Genomic DNA, 11,121 nt, shown 5'->3' with positions numbered 1-11,121 from the left:
CTGGTTATTGTAAATAGGATGTTCATATGCATCAACTCAAAAACAGAATACTGGCGTGCATGTAAACGTGGTCATATGGTGCTTTCAAGACAACTGGGAACTCGGGAAAAAACGAGGTAAAATCATATGATGTCAGTGATCTTCAGGTCGGAAAGTATGAGCTCTAGAAACGCCCGAGTTTTCGACTTGGAATTCCGAGTTGGATGACCGTTCAAAACGATTTGTGTCAATCGGACCACGTTTTTTCCCCGAGTTTCCAGTTGTCTTGAACGCGACACCTGACTGTATATGAACCAGAAAAAAATGGTAAGGGGCTTCCTCTTCCGTCTGGTTTTAACTTTCCCAGAGGGTTTGACGGCGATAGGAAATAATAAGATAATGGGAGAAAATAGGCGTACGCAAAATGTGTCCTCACATCCTGTTTTTCACTTCCTCCTCCATGGTCGTGAATGAACCAGTTTCGGACGGTCTGTACGCGCACGGAATATACCACAGCACATTGTCAATATTGCACACGCGCCCTTTCTGTGGACACTTTACAGGCCACATAAGTTGTAGAAGACATTTGTGCACGGTGAAATTCTGAATCCGTATTTTTCCCGCAATATGAGTGATTTCTGACAGCAAGAGGCCAGAGGGTTCTGGTGAGTATTTTAAATGTTTATAAAAAAATAATATATATCGAACATATAACAAGACCCAGCGAGATAAAAACATGTTGTCTTACGTCATACAGCCCTGTTACAACTGTAGCATGTACTATGGGGGAATGTTTGAACAGATAACGTTACACTCGAACTGTCGTGCAAGGAACCCAGAAAGCTCTAACTTTTCTTGTGTGGCATATTACAGTAGTGAAGTAACCTAATGGTAAATATTTATCTAAACTCAGTATTTACCATGTGTGGACTTTCAAATACTTTATTGAATGGGTTTTTAAAATAGATTACAAATTGTCTAGAAATTACGATGATAATGTTTATTATTTTACTTGAAACAATTTTAAATAATAGCCACAAAAATAAACATTTTTGCCATTAACAGTGACTGGTGTGTACAATAACTAGTGAAAGTTACAGCTAGATTTAAAGTGGTAGGTATTATCTCCTACTGTAAAGTAGTAGACCACCATTACTGCTGGGTCGGTCCACAAAAAGAGTGCCTTTTGCGTCTCTTTGATATTTTAAGTACACATTGTGCACCAAGCCTGTTATATTAAATGAAGTGCCCTTTATTATAGACCTCATGGATAATTATTATTATTTTTTTATATATATGAATAAAGGCTTGTCCCTCCAACCCTATGTCACTTCTAGGAAGATTTGAATCCCCAACTGTCGCCAAGTTCACCATCATTGTAAAGCCCATGCTATTTTATTGTTCTGACAAAGTCATTTCTGAAGATTTATTATTCATTTCATGTGATTAGTCGTTCATTTATGTCTGTCCCTCATTTTAAGGTCAACCCTGTTAGGTGAACTGAACTCTCATTTTAATATGGTGAAGCCTTCCTCTTCCCCTGAACAAGGCAGTTAACCCACTCTTCCTAGGCAGTCATTGTAAATAAGAATTTGTTCTTAACCAAGTTAAATAAAGGTTAAATAAATCCAATAAAAATATACATATTGTTTTCAAAAGAAACATCTAATAGTCAAATCAGAGTAAACACTGGTTCTACTCTTTCTGGCAATGTACTGGTGTTTGGTGGTGGAAAACTGAGTGGTTTGAGCATAAAATATCAACCCTGTTGCCAATAGATTGACAGGCTAGAAATGTTTTAACAGTTACATTTTTTTGTGAAGCCTGCATTCAATTGCCACTCCCTGTTGCACACAACAAGCTTCCATTCCCCCTGTCACAAGGGGATTTATGGCTTATTTAAGAAGAAATCATCAACCCTGTTACTTTATTTGGCACTTACTCTAGTCATTTTTTATTTAACCTTATTTTGTAAAGTTGAACGTGGGTTCTTTATGACAGAATGTTAACAAACATTTTTTGGGACCAAGTTACACCAAATTGGTGGAATTACCCTACTATTACTTTTACTGGTGAAATAAAGTTGGAAGTTAATCTCTTATCAAATCAGGGTAGTAGAAATGGTTATTGATCAGTTATCAGTTGCATGTTCACATAACTTATAATTAGTTACAGGCAAATGCACAAAACCTCACCGGCCAAAGGTCCCCTTCTTTTGTAGGCTATATACTTAGAACCCTAACCCGAACTTAAGGGTCATGAAAGGTTTGCACCCTCTACAGCCATTATGGTTATTATCTGGCCCTGCTGGTCATCTATGAATGTTTGAACATCTTGAAAAGGAATCTGGCCTTAATGGCCACATGTACTCAGCGGTCTAAGGCACTACAGTCCCTGGTTCATATCCAGGATGTATCACATCCGGCCGTGATTGGGAGTCCCATAGGGCGGCGCACAATTGGCCCAGTGTCGTCCGGGTTTGGCCAGGGTAGGCCGTCATTGTAAATAAGGTTTTGTTCTTAAGTGACTTGCCTAGTTAAATAAAGGTTAAAAAAGTTTAACATTTCTTTAAATTAAATCTCTACCCGGAAAAGCCCGAAGAGAGCTGACCACCCCCTCGGTGCCTGGTTCCTCTTTAGGTTTCTTCCTACTGAATGTTCCTGCCAACTAGAGAGTTTTTCCTGGCCACTGTGCTTCTGCTTCTGTATTGCTTGCTCTATGGGGTTTTAGGCTGGGTATCTGTAAAGCACTTGGACTGACAACGACTGATGTAAAAGGGGCTTTAAACAATGTATTTGATAATGTTCTGACTGTGAATCGTAAATTAAACAAGAATGTAGTCAGGATTCACACGCATCACGATTTAAGTGACATTTGGAGTAATTTTCTCCTTTGCTCTGCCATACAGGCTATCACTATAGTTACTGTATTGTGATGTGTTACAGTTTGAAATAGACCAACATTGAGCACATCCAGCCTTAAAATAGTTAAAAATTCTTCTGATGCAGAATGGTCCACCATTTCAGTAGAAATGCTTAATGTTGACTAAATGAAATGACCGAACAGAAGAGTCAGTTCTTGAACAAGACAGAAAAAATGAGGATATCACTTTTAGGGGAAGGTCACCAGCTTTTAGTAAGGAAGAAGGTGACAATAACTTAAGTAGTGTGTTTACATTCTTTCAAGCTTCTTCCACTGCCAAAAGCCTGCCTTTATTGTTGGTAGTTGGCATCTGTAAAGAAGAGCTGACTAATCATCAACTAAATGTAAAGAAGCTAGGAAAAACACCCTTTTCACTGGTAGAATGTTTACACCAAAAGTGCTCTCATTTTACATCTCCTCTTCACACCAACTATATGATTTTGTTGTTGCTATCGTAATTGGTTAAGACTGTGTTACCTTTCTCCAGCCTACTTGAACCATGTTCCCTCTGGTCTGAGGAAGTAGGGCGTCAACTTAAAACCTCTTCTTGATGGAATGCAAAATGTAGAGCAGCAACATCTTTATGAAAATCTAAGTTTATTGGTTGCGTACAGCATTTTTTCAGATGTTATCGCAGGTGCAGTGAAATGCTTATGTTTCTAGCTCCAACAATGCAGCAATATCTAGCAATACAATAACAATACACACATAATCCAAAAAGAAAAAAACTAAATGAGAACAAGAAATGAAGACATGTAAGAACGAGCAATGTCAGAGTTTGGAATATAAATATATATGTACACTACCGTTCAAAAGTTTGGGGTCACTTAGACATTTCCTTGTTTTTGAAAGAAAAGCACATTTTTTGTCCATTTTAAAATAACATCAAATTGATCCGAAATACAGTGTAGACATTGTTAATGTTGTAAATGACTATTGTAGCTGAAAACGGCTGATTTAAAAAAAAAATGTAATATCTACATAGGCCCATTATCAGCAAACATCACTCCTGTGTTCCAATGACATGGTGTTAGCTATTCCAAGTTGATCATTTTAACCTTAATTGATCATTAGGAAACCCTTTTGCAATTATGTTAGCATAGCTGAAAACTGTTGTCCTCATTAAAGAAGCAATAAAACGGGCCTTCTTTAGACTAGTTGAGTATCTGCAGCATCAGCATTTGTGGGTTCGATTACGGGCTCAAAATGGCCAGAAACAAAGATCTTTCTTCTAAAACTCGTCAGTCTATTCTTGTTCTGAGAAACTAAGGCTGTTCCATGCGAGAAATTGCCGAGAAACTAAGGCTGTTCCATGCGAGAAATTGCCAAGAAACTGAAGATCTCGTACAACGCTGTGTACTACTTCCTTCACAGAACAGCGCAAACTGGCTCTAACCAGAACCAGAGCAAGAGTACATTAGTGTCTAGTTTGAGAAACAGACGCCTCACAAGTCTTCAACTGGCAGCTTCATTAAATAGTACCCGCAAAACACCAGTCTCAACGTCAACAGTGAAGAGGCGACTCTGGGATGCTGGCCTTCTAGGCAGAGTTCCTCTGTCTGGTGTCTGTGTTCTTTTGCCCATCTTAATCTTTTCTTTTTATTGGCCAGTCTGAGATATGGCTTTTTCTTTGCAACTCTGCCTAGAAGGCCAGCATCCCGGAGTTGCCTCTTCACTGTTGACGTTGAGACTGGTGTTTTGTGGGTACTATTTAATGAAGCTGCCAGTTGAGGACTTGTCGTGCCCTCTTCACAAGACAGTTGTGTCAAAAGATCGAGAGTACGCAGAGTCCTCGTGAGCGGCGTGGCCCACGTTGGCGGCTCTGTTTTCCTCTAAACGGGCAAAGAAGGTGTTGAACTTTTTTGAGAGCGAGGCGTAGGTGTCCTGAACCCATTCATCTTTATTGACACAGACAGGGTTGAAGAGCTGACAGCCTTTTTTAATGGAGGTCTGAGATTAGTTTGTCAGTCAATAATGTTAGTTATTCAAATCAAATTTTATTGGTCACATGCACATGGTTAGCAGATGTTATTGCGAGTGTAGCGAAATGCTTATGCTTCTAGATCCGACAGTGCAGCAGTATGTAACAGGTAATATCTAACAAATAAAGAATAGATAATGAAGGATACAGTATATACATATGAGATGAGTAATCCGAGATATGTAAACATTCTTAAAGTGGCATTATTAAAGTGACTAGTGTTCCATTTATTAAAGTGGCCAATGATATCTAGTCTGTAGATAGGCAGCCGCCTCTCTGTGCTAGTGGTGGCTGTTTAACAATCTGATGGCCTTTTCAATCTCTCTGTCCCATCTTTGATGCACCTGTACTGACCTCGCCTTCTGGATGGAAGCGGGGTGAACAGGTAGTGGCGCGGGTGGTTATTGTCCTTGATCTTTTTTGCCTTCCTGTGACATCGGGTGGTGTAGGTGTCATGGAGGGCAGGTAGTTTTCCCCCGGTGATGTGTTGTGCAGACTGCACCAGCCTCTGGAGAGCCCTGCGGTTGTGGGTGGTGCAGTTGTCATACCAGGCGATGATACAGCCTGACAGGATGGTCTCAATTGTGCACCTGTAACAGTTAGTGAGGGTTTTCGGTGACAAGCCCAATTTCTTTTCAGCCTCCTGAGGTTGACGAGGCACTGTTGTGTCTTCTTCACTAGACTGTCTGTGTGTGTGGACCATTTCAGTTTGTCAGTTATACAGTGAGGGAAAAAAGTATTTCATCCCCTGCTGATTTTGTACGTTTGCCCACTGACAAAGAAATTATCAGTCTATAATTTTAATAGTAGGTTTATTTGAACAGTGAGACAGAATAACAACAATTTTGATATGCATTTTAATGAGGGAAATAAGTATTTGACCCCTCTGCAAAACATGACTTAGTACTTGGTGGCAAAACGCTTGTTGGCAATCACAGAGGTCAGATGTTTCTTGTAGTTGGCCACCAGGTTTGCATACATCTCAGGAGGGATTTTGTCCCACTCCTCTTTGCAGATCTTCTCCAAGTCATTAAGGTTTCGAGGCTGACGTTTGGCAACTCAAACCTTCAGCTCCCTCCACAGATTTTCTATGGGATTAAGGTATGGAGACTGGCTAGGCCACGCCAGGACCTTAATGTGCTTCTTCTTGAGCCACTCTTTTGTTTCCTTGGCCGTGTGTTTTGGGTCATTGTCATGCTGGAATATCCATCCACGACCCATTTTCAATGCCCTGGCTGAGGGAAAGAGGTTCTCACCCAAGATTTGACAGTACATGGCCCCGTCCATCGTCCATTTGATGCGGTGAAGTTGTCTTGTCCCCTTAGCAGAAAAACACCCCCAAAGCATAATGTTTCCACCTCCATGTTTGACGGTGGGGATGGTGTTCTTGGGGTCATAGGCAGCATTCCTCCTCCTCCAAACATGGCGAGTTGAGTTGATGCCAAAGAGCTCCATTTTGGTCTCATCTGACCACAACACTTTCACCCAGTTGTCCTCTGAATCATTCAGATGTTCATTGGCAAACTTCAGACGGGCATGTATATGTGCTTTCTTGAGCGGGGGGACCTTGCGGGTGCTGCAGGATTTCAGAGTTTCACGGCGTAGTGTGTTACCAATTGTTTTCTTGGTGACTATGGTCCCAGATGCCTTGAGATCATTGACAAGGTCCTCCGTGTAGTTCTGGGCTGATTCCTCACCGTTCTCATGATCATTGCAACTCCACGAGGTGAGCTCTTGCATGGAGCCCCAGACCGAGGGAGATTGACAGATCTTTTGTGTTTCTTCCATTTGCGAATAATCGCACCAACTGTTGTCACCTTCTCACCAAGCTGCTTGGCGATGGTCTTGTAGCCCATTCCAGCCTTGTGTCGGTCTACAATCTTGTCCCTGACATCCTTGGAGAGCTCTTTGGTCTTGGCCATGGTGGAGAGTTTGGAATCTGATTGATTGATTGCTTCTGTGGACAGGTGTCTTTTATACAGGTAACAAACTGAGATTAGGAGCACTCCCTTTTAAGAGTGTGCTCCTAATCTCAGCTCGTTACCTGTATAAAAGACACCTGGGAGCCAGAAATCTTTCTGATTGAGAGGGGGTAAAATACTTATTACCCTCATTAAAATGCAAATCAATTTATAACATTTTTGACATGCGTTTTTCTGGATTTTTTTGTTGTTATTCTGTCTCTCACTGTTCAAATAAACCTACCATTAAAATTATAGACTGATTTCTTTGTCAGTGGGCAAACGTACAAAATCAGCAGGCGATCAAATACTTTTTTCCCTCACTGTATGTACACCGAGGAACTTAACTTTCCACCTTTTCCACTGCTGTCCTGTCGATGTGGATAGGGGGGTGCTCCCTTTGCTGTTTCCTGAAGTCCACGATCATCTCGTTTGTTTTGCTGACATCTTGAGTGAGAGGTTATTTTCCTGAAACCACACTCCGAGGGCCCTTACCTTCTCCCTGTAGGCCGTCTTGTCGTTGTTGGTAATCAAGCCTACCAGTGTAGTGTCGTCTGCAAACTTGATTATTGAGTTGGAGGCGTGCATGGCCACGCAGTCATGGGTGTACAGGAGAGGGCTGAGAACGCACCCTTCTGGGGCCCCAGTGTTGAGGATCAGCAGATTGGAGATGTTTTTCCTACCTTCACCACCTGGGGGCAGCCCGTCAGGAAGTCCAGGACCCAGTTGCACAGGGCGGTGTTGAGACCCAGGGTCTCGAGCTTAATGATGAGCTTGGAGGGTACTATGGTGTTGAATGCTGAGCTGTAGTCAATGAACAGCATTCTTACATAGGTATTCCTCTTGTCCAGATGGGATCGGGCAGTGGGCAGTGTGATGGCGATTGCAACTTCTCAAATCAAATTTATTTGTCACCTACACATGGTTAGCAGATGTTAATGCGAGTGTAGCGAAATTCTTGTGCTTCTAGTTCCCACCATGCAGTAATATCTAACAAGTAATCTACCAACTCCACAACAACTACCTTGTACACACAAGTGTAAAGGAATGAATACGAATATGTACATAAAAATATATAAATGAGTGATGGCCAAACGGCATAGGCAAGATGTAGTAGATGGTATGGAGTACAGTATATACATATGAGATGAGTATTGTAGGGTATGAAAACATAAAGCAGCATTGTTTAAGGTGGCTAGTGATACATTACATCAGGATGGCAAGATGCAGTAGATGGTATAGAGTACAGTATATACATATGAGATGCGTAATGTAGGTTATGAAAACATTATATAAAGTGGCGTTGTTTAAAGTGGCTAGTGATTCATCTAATTACATCAAGATTGCAAGATGCAGTAGATGGTATGGCGTACAGTATATACATATGAGATGAATAATGTAGATTATGTAAACATTATCTAATATAAATAATATAAAGTGGCAAGTGATAAATTGATTACATCAATTTTCCCATTATTAAAGTGGCTTAAGTTGAGTCAGTATGTTGGCAGCAGCCACTCAATGTTAGTGATGGCTGTTTAACAGTCTGATGGCCTTGAGATAGAAGCTGTTTTTCAGTCTCTCGGTTCCAGCTTTGATGCACCTGTACTGACCTCGCCTTCTGGATGTTAGCGGGGTGAACAGGCAGTGGCTCGGGTGGTTGCTGTCCTTGATGATCTTTTTGGCCTTCCTGTGACATCGGGTGGTGTAGGTGTCCTGGAGGACAGGTAGTTTGCACCCGGTGATGCGTTGTGCAGACCTCACTACCCTCTGGAGAGCCTTCCGGTTATGGGCGGAGTAGCTGCCGTACCAGGCGGTGATACAGCCCGACAGGATGCTCTTGATTGTGCTTCTGTAAAAGTTTGTGTTTTTGGTGACAAGCCGAGTTTCTTCAGCCTCCTGAGGAACTTAGGAACTTAACTCTCCACCCTCTCCACTACTGTCCCGTCAATGTAGATAGGGGGCTGCTCCCTCTGCTGTTTCCTGAAGTCCACGATCATCTCTTTTGTTTTGTTGACATTGAGTGCGAGGTTATTTTCCTGACACCACACTCCGAGGGCCCTCACCTCCTCCTTGTAGGCCATCTCGTCGTTGTTGGTAATCAAGCCTACCACTGTTGTGTCGTCTGCAAACTTGATGATTGAGTTGGACGCGTGCATGGCCACGCAGTCGTGGGTGAACAGGGAGTACAGAAGAGGGCTGAGAACGCACCCTTGTGGGGACCCAGTGTTGAGGATCAGCGGGGTGGAGATGTTGTTACCTACCCTCACCACCTGGGGGCGGCCAGTCAGGAAGTCCAGGACCCAGTTGCACAGGGCGGGGTCGAGACCCAGGGTCTCGAGCTTAATGACGACTTTGGAGGGTACTATGGTGTTAAATGCTGAGCTGTAATCGCTGAACAGCATTCTTACATAGGTATTCTTCTTGTCCAGATGGGTTAGGACAGTGTGCAGTGTGATGGCGATTGCGTCGTCTGTGGACCTATTGGGTCGGTAAGCAAATTGGAGTGGGTCTAGGGTGTCAGGTAGGGTGGAGGTGATATGGCCCTTGACTAGTCTCTCAAAGCACTTCATGATGATGGAAGTGAGTGCTACAGGGCGGTAGTCATTTAGCTCAGTTACCTTAGCTTTCTTGGGAACAGGAACAATGGTGGCCCTCTTGAAGTATGTGGGGACAGCAGACTGGGATAGGGATTGATTGAATATGTCCGTAAACACACCAGCCAGCTGGTCTGCGCATGCTCTGAGGACGCGGCCGGGGATGCCGTCTGGGCCTGCAGCCTTGCGACGGTTAACACGTTTAAATGTTTTACTCACATTGGCTACAGTGAAGGAGAGCCCGCAGGTTTTGGTAGCGGGCCGTGTTAGTGGCACTGTATTGTCCTCAAAGAGAGCAAAAAACTAGTTTAGTCTGTCAGGGAGCAAGGCATCGTGATCCGCGACGGGGCTGATTTTTCTTTTGTAGTCCGTGATTGACTGTAGACCCTGCCACATACCTCTCGTGTCTGAGCCGTTGAATTGCGACTCCACTTTGTCTCTGTACTGTTGCTTAGCTTGTTTGATTGCCTTGCGGAGGGAAATGCTACACTGTTTATATTCGGTCATGTTTCCGGTCACAATGCGGAACATATCCCAGTCCATGTGATCGAAGCAATCTTGAAGCGTGGGATCCGATTGGTCAGACCAGCGTTGGATAGACCTAAGCACGGGTGCTTCCTGTTTTAGGGTCTGCCTATAGGAGGGGAGGGGATTTGCCAAAAGTAGGGCGGGGGAGGGCCTTGTATGCATCGCGGAAGTTAGAGTAGCAGTGGTCGAGTGTGTTACTCGCTCGTGTACTGCAATTGATATGCTGATAGAATTTAGGTAGCCTTGTTCTCAGATTAGCTTGTTAAAATCCCCAGCTACAATAAATGCAGCCTCAGAATATATGGTTTCCAGTTTGCATAAAGTCCAGTGAAGTTCCTTGATGGCCGTCTTGGTATCCGCTTGCGGGGGGATATACACGGCTGTGACGATAACCGAGGAGAGTTCTCTTGGGAGATAATACGGTTGGCATTTGATTGTGAGGAATTCTAGGTCAGGTGAACAAAAGGACTTGAGTTCTTGTATGTTGTTACAATTACACCATGAGTCGTTAATTACGAAACATACACCCCCGCCCTTCTTACCAGAGAGATGTTTGTTCCTGTTGGCGCAATGCACTGAAAATCCCGTTGGCTGTACGGACTCCGACAGTATGCCCCAGCTAGCCGTGTCACCCGTGAAACAGAGTATGTTACAATCCCGGATATCTATTTGGAAAGCAACTCTTGCAATAATTCCATCTACTTTGTTAACTAGGGACTGGACATTAGCTAGTAATATACTCGGAAGCGGTGGGTGGTGTGCGCGCATCCAAAGCCTCACTAGAAGACCGCTCCGGCACCCTCTCCTCTGACGGTGTTGTTTTGGGTCGGCCTCTGGAATCAGTTCAAATACCCTGGGATCCGCTTTGGGAAAGTCATATTCCTGGTCGTTGTGCTGGTAAGTTGACGTCTCTCTGATATCCAATAGTTCTTCCCGGGTGTATGTAATAATATTTAACCTCTATGGGCTAGGTGGGACGCAAGCGTCCCACCCGTGGTGCACTCCATCAACAGCAGGTGCATTTCAAGAGCGGCAAATTTGAATCCAAATAAATGTCAAAATTCAAATTTTTCAAACATACAACTATTTTACACCCTTTGAAAGATAAACATCTCCTTAATCTAACCACGTTTTACGATTTCAAAAAGGTTTT

The 11,121-nt window shown here is 43.1% G+C and overlaps 1 protein-coding gene across 2 annotated transcripts in view; it reads left to right on the top strand.

Annotated features, from left to right (window-relative positions):
* Positions 1-304: 304 nt before the first annotated feature.
* Positions 305-11,121, top strand: part of LOC106598853 (polyamine-transporting ATPase 13A3) — a 46,510-nt gene continuing 35,693 nt past the window's right edge. The window contains exon 1 of one of the 2 annotated variants that reach the window (XM_014189868.3): positions 305-644. The gene's annotated coding sequence lies outside the window, so the exon portion shown is untranslated. The remainder of the gene's footprint in view (positions 645-11,121) is intronic. The other variant, XM_045714507.2, reaches the window with a different exon arrangement.

This window comes from Salmo salar, chromosome 03 (genome assembly GCF_965601325.2).
Source record: "Salmo salar chromosome 03, fSalSal1, whole genome shotgun sequence".
NCBI classification, from domain to species: domain Eukaryota; kingdom Metazoa; phylum Chordata; class Actinopteri; order Salmoniformes; family Salmonidae; genus Salmo; species Salmo salar.
This window is presented reverse-complemented; position numbering and strand designations above follow the sequence as displayed.